Source organism: Tachypleus tridentatus, chromosome 2, assembly GCF_004210375.1.
Source record: "Tachypleus tridentatus isolate NWPU-2018 chromosome 2, ASM421037v1, whole genome shotgun sequence".
Lineage (NCBI taxonomy): Eukaryota > Metazoa > Arthropoda > Merostomata > Xiphosura > Limulidae > Tachypleus > Tachypleus tridentatus.
In genome coordinates this window covers 113,592,882-113,600,942 of record NC_134826.1, presented here as the reverse complement: position 1 = coordinate 113,600,942, position 8,061 = coordinate 113,592,882, and positions in this window count along the sequence as shown.

Genomic DNA, 8,061 nt, shown 5'->3' with positions numbered 1-8,061 from the left:
ATATTCTGAAAACTGTCTCTCGGCACGTCGATTTATAAACTTTAGGCGAGATTCTTAAAAGTTTAGTTGATAACAATGTAAAACATATATTTTTAATACTGACACTCGAGAATCTTCTGCAAATTTGGCGAGTAGACGGAACATTCGCAATACACATATAATAATACTGGGTGTTCGGAAAGTCACTGTGCAGTTTTGTAATCATATTTTATTCAGTCTATTTCAAGCCAGCAACTGATAGCGGTGTTTAGAAACAATATAAGAAAGATCCAGGCCTGTATTGATGCCAACGGGGGTCACTTTCAACATTGTTTATAATTGTCATTCATATTTACCTCCTGTATTCTATATTGAAACATGTCTGTTAATATATATGTAAGTGCACAGTGACTTTCCGAACATCCTGTACAACAGCATGCATTTCTAAATATATATTAAACTGAAACAAACATAGATATTAAAATAAATATATAATACTGAATCTATTACACTTGAAAAGATACTAGGAAGCTAAGTAGAATTTCTAAGTGCGTAGCAGGTTGACATTTTATTATTCTATATTTTTCCGTGCATTATTTATTTACTTAAAGTGTAAAGGCTGACAAAAAAAATAGTTGACGATAAAAAAGTTTACACACATAAATGATGTATTTCTTGTTTAAATTAACTAATATTTATTTAATATTATAAAAGTAACTACACATGTAAAAATGAAAATCTAGACTGGATAAAGTTAAAATAAGTAGTATAAATAAAAATAACCTAATAATATAAACACAGTTTGTATCAATCCGTCTGTCGGTCACGCACTGATTTCAGAGCAATTTATGTAATTCAAGGTTTGGCTTCCTGTGAATAAGAAGAGAGCAGTCCACGATTTATCGATATATTTGGACTAAAACTTGCAAAAAAATTGTGACACTATGAAAACATAAAGGAACCACATTTTTATTACAATTTACAAGTTTGGTCTATATTTAATAAAAACTTAACTCGTATTTTCACATTAAAATTTTAAATCTCTCCTCTGTTTAGTTATTTGGATCATTATGCGTCGATGAAGCATTCTAACAGAGAGAGGGAGAAAAAAGTGTAAATAAAGTTGTATAACAACTTCTAATATATAAAAAGAAATGCAATTTTCGCTCTAAACATGCTCATGGAAAGATCACTGGAAGTACAAAAGGATTTATATCTATGTTTTATCGATTATTCTAAAGCCTTTGACAAAGTGAGACATGGTGACCTATTCGACATGTTGTCAGACCTGAACATCGATGCTAAAGATCTAAGAATCCTTAGAAACCTTTACTGGCAGCAAATGGCAACTATAAAAAATTGAAAATGAATTGAGTGAATATAGACCAATTGAAAGAGGGGTGAGGCAGGGATGCATATTTTCACCAGATCTTTTTAACTTATACAGTGAAATAATCCTACGAAACATCAATGAACATCAGGGAGTCAAAGTAGGAGGATGCAATATCAACAACTTGCGCTACGCTGATGACAGTCTTTATTGCGGACTCCGAACGAAATCTACAGACTCTCCTCACAACAACAGTAGACGAGAGTGAAGAAAAAGGCTTGCAGTTAAACGCAAAGAAAACATAGTGCATGGTTATCTCAAAACAATCAATTACACCCACATGTAGCATAGCCGGCAAGGACGTGAGAATAAAACAAGTCGAAAGCTTCAAATATCTTGGATATACTATAACATCAAATGCAAAGAGTGACACAGAAATAAAGAAAAGAATTGCAAAGTCCAAGGATACTTTCAATAAAATGAAGTCCATATTCACAAACAGGATCATAACAAATGTCACTAAAATTAACACCTTGAAATCATATGTATGGTCTGTTCTCTTATATGGCTGTGAGACCTGGACACTGAACAAAGATACAGAGAAGAGATTAGAAGCTGCTGAAATGTGGTTCCTTAGAAGGATGCTAAAAATATCATGGACTGAAAGAAAAACAAATGTGGAAGTCATGGAACTGGTAGGATACAAAAGGTCCCTCATGAAAACTATAAGAAAGAGACAAATGGAATTTCTAGGACACATCTGTAGGAAGAATGGGATAGAGAAACAGATGCTATGTGGAAAAATAGAAGGGAGGAAAAGCAGAGGGTGTCAAAGAACTAAATATATCGACAGCCTCAATAACTATATCACCAAGAACTCAATGAGTAACATCGAGTTGATAAGGAGGATTGACAACAGAGAAGTCTGGCATGCCATGGTCGTCGATGTCTGCCGCAGATTTGACACATGAAGAAGAAGAAGAATATATAAAAAAGAACCCAGCAGTTAGTTACATATCATGTTGCTTAGTAATAAAAGTATAATTTAATATTGTTCTTAAGAAACTATGTGTTGAAAGTATAAATTTAGATGTATGAACTACAAAATTGAAAAATATATATATTTGTTGTTTCCTAATTTATAGGTTCCGTTAATCAAAAAGTTTTTCTTTATTATTATTTAAGGTTGTTTTTATAAACAGGACAAATGTCGTAAAGGAGCAACAAAAGTATATAAGATACGCTTTCATGCTAAAGTGGGTTCAGAATACACACGCTGACGTCGTCATCTAGAATAAATTCGGCGAAAATAGCCTAGTTGCTTTGCGCTAATAAACGCCAAACAACCAACCCAGAATAAATCAACCTAATAACCGGAGTGAAGCCGGATACTTTTATTGGTATCTATGTATTAGAAACTGTTAATTTAACTGATTTTTACTTATAATTATTCTATGTATATGCCTTGAATTAGTTTCGTGAATGATCTTACTTTGGATTGGTTCACAAAGACATTTACCGACGTTTGACTATCTCACTGCATTTTTCTGTCTCTTTGTTGACCAAGCTTGATTTCAGTTTGGTACGAAATGTGAAATTAGGGATGGGTGTTATTGTGGTACTACTTACCCCGTTATTTTAACAGTGATAATAATAATAATCAGAGTAATTTAAAAGTGACACACGTTGAGTGTTGCCAAACAATGAATATGATTGAAAGTAAAAATGCTCACATCTATCGATGTTTACCGTCAAAAAATAAAAAAGACAGCGGAAGTCAACAATGGCTTCGGGAATGGTTTCAGCGGACACAGTATGGAAGATGAAATATTTAACGCAAGAAGAAACAGTTTTGTTAGAGTGTAGACATTTAGGCAAATGCAAGGATTAGAACAGTTTTGGTAACATTCCAGGGCAGCATTCATTGTTTCAAGAACAAGGACTTGGGTTAACAGATGCTTTTGTATGAAATGTGGCTACATGATCAAAGTGAATAATTTCTTCTGTAAACATTTCAGAATTTTTTTATGAAGAAAATAGCGTGAGAAGCACATTTAGAAAATATCCAAACAAGAAATTTTCTTAGATTGTAGTTGTAAACTATGTATGTCAAAAAATAGGGCGTTTTAATTCCTTTTATTGAGTATCTTTATATGCGGCAAGGTGTACATCCGCATAAAGTAGTGTCAAGTTATTAAATGACCTTATTCATAGCTAAAAATAGTTATTAGAAAATTTTAGTAAATTTTTTCTAATTTTTATTTATTTAATACTTCCATGTATACTTTATTAATCATAAGATTAAGCTAAATTACAAACATATTTGTCACAAAAAATTATACACGGCATATATAGTTCAGTTGAAAAAGTTTATGTCTGCACTGTGATAATCTATTTATATCACTTTATTCCAGAAAGCGACGCTTGTCGGCCATACAGCGTAAGTACTTGTCGACGAACGAAAAGCCTCGGAACCTTACGGTCAGTGAAGTTACCTCAAAGATTATTAAGAGATGAGGCACATGTTTCTTTCATTCAGGATAGTCGAATCGACTTCCAAACGTTTGGTTCATCTTTTTCATACTTCAATAGGCTCATAACTAATGAACTCCGCCCAATGACAGGCACCAATAATAACAATGCTCCTGTGTATTTGTCTTTCCCCTCCACCAAATGTGATATACTAGAATATTTGTAGATTTTTTATGAGTTTATTTAAAATTTAAATTTTCAATGAACAAACCATCGCCTTCCTAGACAGAAAATTCGCCCATAAACTGTACTGTTGTTGCATTTCTTTGACGAAGTGTTGAGGCTCGTACTGTTATGGCAGTAAGAAAAATCTAAAAAGGACAATTTTTTTTTCTTATTACCTATATGTTTTAGCGGTTATGGATGTTGAACTATATAGGTAAGTATATTTAGTTGCCTGTATTCTGTCATTTATATTACTATTGAAGAACTGACCGTAACCAGTGTTTGTTCTGAAAATTCGTAGTTTATTGTAACGCTGATGATAGTTAAAACTATGTAATTTTATATCGGAAGGTTTACCCAAACAGTCTATATCGTTACACTGGCATTGTATTTCACAGATTTTAATAATATTACACAATAAGATTAACCAGACCTGATCACCACCCCAATAAGTAAAGCAACACTTAATCACAGTATCTACTATACTTTTTTTTTTTAACAGTCGGTAAGTGATTTATGAGCGGAATGGTATCAAAAGTATTTTCCCTAGACAACGAAACCAAATATTATTCAAAAACACATTGGATAAGTCATTTTAAGTATTCTGTAATAAATTGTGCTAAAATATATGTTTTGGTATGTTTATTGATAAAAATTAGATGTTGCATTTGCTATGTTTTGATATTGTAAAAATGTAAGTTTTTACGGGATTGTTTAAGCGAGTGTTCATTTATATATAACAATATTACATTAAATGACTGGGTCTAAATAAATCATATCAGTAGTTACGTGGAATTTATAATTGTATGTTGTATGTTTATAATACTAATTTAATCATCTTCAGTAAAGGTAAAATAAACATATCTTCAACTTTACTGGACAAAGAATTAACGTAGGTAAAAGTATTCGCTATCAATAACTGACAAACAATCATTTGAATTCAATCTTTTATATATTCAATATAACTTATTTTATTATAACAAAAAGAAAATATATTTAAGAAATTATTCTGTGTTTAATTAGTATCGTGTTATTGTAGTGAGACTGGAAATTTATTTAAAAACTAGAAGAACTAAAATCATATTTATTGGGAATCAAAAGAACAAAGATGAAACGTTCGTTTATGTCTTTTGGTTTTTTAACTTAAACGATTTTGATACCTAAAATAAGTCGCCTTTCTAATCGAGAATCTTATTGTTGAAAGCACACATTATGGTGTAAAATTGTGGTTGATTTCTTGCTTGAAGTAATTTCATAATGATTGTTAACAAATTGTTAAAAAATACTTGTTAATGGACTTTTATAGAAAGATCACTCAGTAACAAGAAAAATTCTATTATAATCTCTTCTTTTAGCTAAATAGAAATATCGAATAAATAAATTACTGAATGTTTCTTTATAAAATAACTAAAAAAGGTACATTATTTTAACTGTGATTTTCGAAAAAAATGTATTGTTGAGTCAACACGCTTGCGCTAGCGGTACTCTGAGGCTTTTATGTCTTCGGAAAGAACTCTTCTTCAAGATTTTTAATAAATTACTATGTACGAAATCATCAATACTCTGACATATACGACCTTTTATAAATATTTTAAGGTTAAGGAAGATAAAAATGTCAGTTGAATCTAAATCTGTGAAATAAGGGTAGTGATTGAGTAACTCTATATACAACCAAACAGACCAGCGTTTATTGTTGACCGAGCAAATAAACCGCTGTGGTGATGGAGTAATTCAAAGCCACTATCATGGATAGCATTCTAAGTAACACAAGACTTGTGAACTGGGACATTGTCCTGATGGAAGATAATACATTTTTTGAGCAATTATTTTCTCTTTTTTAATTTATTTTCGCAAATTATTGATTAAATATGAATAATAATTTCTTGTGACTTTCCAAATAATCAACAGTAAAACCCCCTAGCATACCAAAAAATTGATGCCATGACCTTATCAGTGGAGGGTTGTAACTTAAACTTCTTTGGGATGGGTGTTTCCATTGTAAACATCGCATTTTTTTGTTTCTGAGTTTTAGTATGAATACATATTTCAGCCGTAGTTACGAATCTATTGAAATATTTGCAGTAGGCAATAGATATTAACAGCTTGAATCCAACTTTTTCTCAGGTGACAACATTCATGGAATCCATTTGGGAGTAAACCTTACTCATGCCTAAATTGTCACTTAAAATGCAGTAGTTTTACTGATTCCCACTTCCTCTGTTAACTTCTTAATGTAAATTTTACTGTCATGTATGTATATATATATACATAACTAAATTATTAACTCTACCGACAATTTCGGTTGTGGTCAATGTAGAAAGCCTTCCTGACTTCGAACATCTTCACATGATTGTTTACCACAGTTAAACTCAACGATTTACTATTTCAATTTTAAATATGCCGGATCACCCTTTCCTGATGCTGATGCCATGTCCTTGTGGATTTGGTCACTGCAAAAGATTCGATCTTCTCCATGCGTTTAACAATGGTCACTTCGGCTAGCGTGAGTATTAAAACATTTATTAAAATAAAATATAGAACAATGTTTCGATCTTCTTAGATCATCTTCAGGTTAAAAAAAAGACGAGACATATTTTTACTTGAAGTGGGTTTCTTGTCATTTCTTTCTTCCAAAAATCTGTAACAGGCAAAATAATACGTGTTGTTTATTCATATAAAGTTTCAAACTTAATATTTATCACAAAAACCTTCATTCCAGTTTTTATAGACTGGGCTACAAAAGTTTCAGACAACCCTCGTTATTTTACTATTTTACTTATGCTGCGAGATTATAAAAGTAGCAATTGTAAAGCGCATGCATGGTTGTTCAGGCTATATAATAATTTAGATAATGACCATTAAATTGCTAAAAATAATACTATTTGAAACTAAAATTGTCAATTAGCCTTCTCATTATGCATTTTATTGAAATATTTTGTTCGTAAGAACAACTGCATAAGTAATACTGTACGCATATGGTAACTAACAATACATAAGGAACATGGCTTAACTCCAAAATGTGGAAAAGTTCAGCTCTTTACTAGCATGTTTGCAAGACATATATAAGACAGAAAGGTAGGTAATAACAAGATATTGCAATATCAGTCATTACCAGTCATATAGAAGAACATTAGAACTTTCGTAGTTATATTTGCCTACTTTCATTAAAAGAAGTTTCACCAGTTTATATACCCTTTGTACAAACTTTCGTTACTGTAGTTGTGATATTGGTTTTGTTTGCCAGAACTTCCCATTTTATTTAAAAAAGAAGAGAAGAAAGTCCAAGCCATTAAATTACCACTATGGTTTGTTAAAACTACGAATAATTCAGTTGATGTAAGATCAGATAAAACTTACAATGTATAAAATATAAATAAAAACAGTTACAAAGTCATATTAAAGAAAATATGTTAAATTTATAATATATATTTTTTGCTTTCCAAGCCATTTGAAAAAAAGACACAATAAACAAAATCTACACGAGGTTTAAACAAATTAGAAACGTGATATTAATCAAAGTATTAATTATGTGTTTAAGCTCATGATTTATTCATTTTATAAATTGTAAAGGTGGTGGGAATCAAACCAGTGTTCTTGTGAGGAGAAAAGAGTAGAATTTTATTTTATATACAAATCAGTAAGTGATTTTTTTCATATTACTAGTGTCAAACAATCAGTTACTTTTAGAAGAAAATGTAAGAAAAACAGTTTTTATAACTTTATTCATTTACTTTAAACTTAAAGGGACGTTAAAGAGGCCAGATTGGCAATAGTATCGACAACTACTAAGAAATCATATCTTGACTTTTTTTTTATTAAATACCTTAATATCAAACAGATTTTGCAACCTGGTATATGCTCGTGATCTTGAGGTTCGAAATGTGCTGCTGAAGATTCTTACCCTTTTAGTCATGATGACGTTATAACATAATTATTAATCCCATTATCCGTTTACAAGGAGTAGAAAATGTGGTTTTGACTGCCTTCCTTCTGATTTATCACTTCTAAATTAGGGGCGACTACAACGTAACTTTACAGTGTCTTTGCGCGTAATT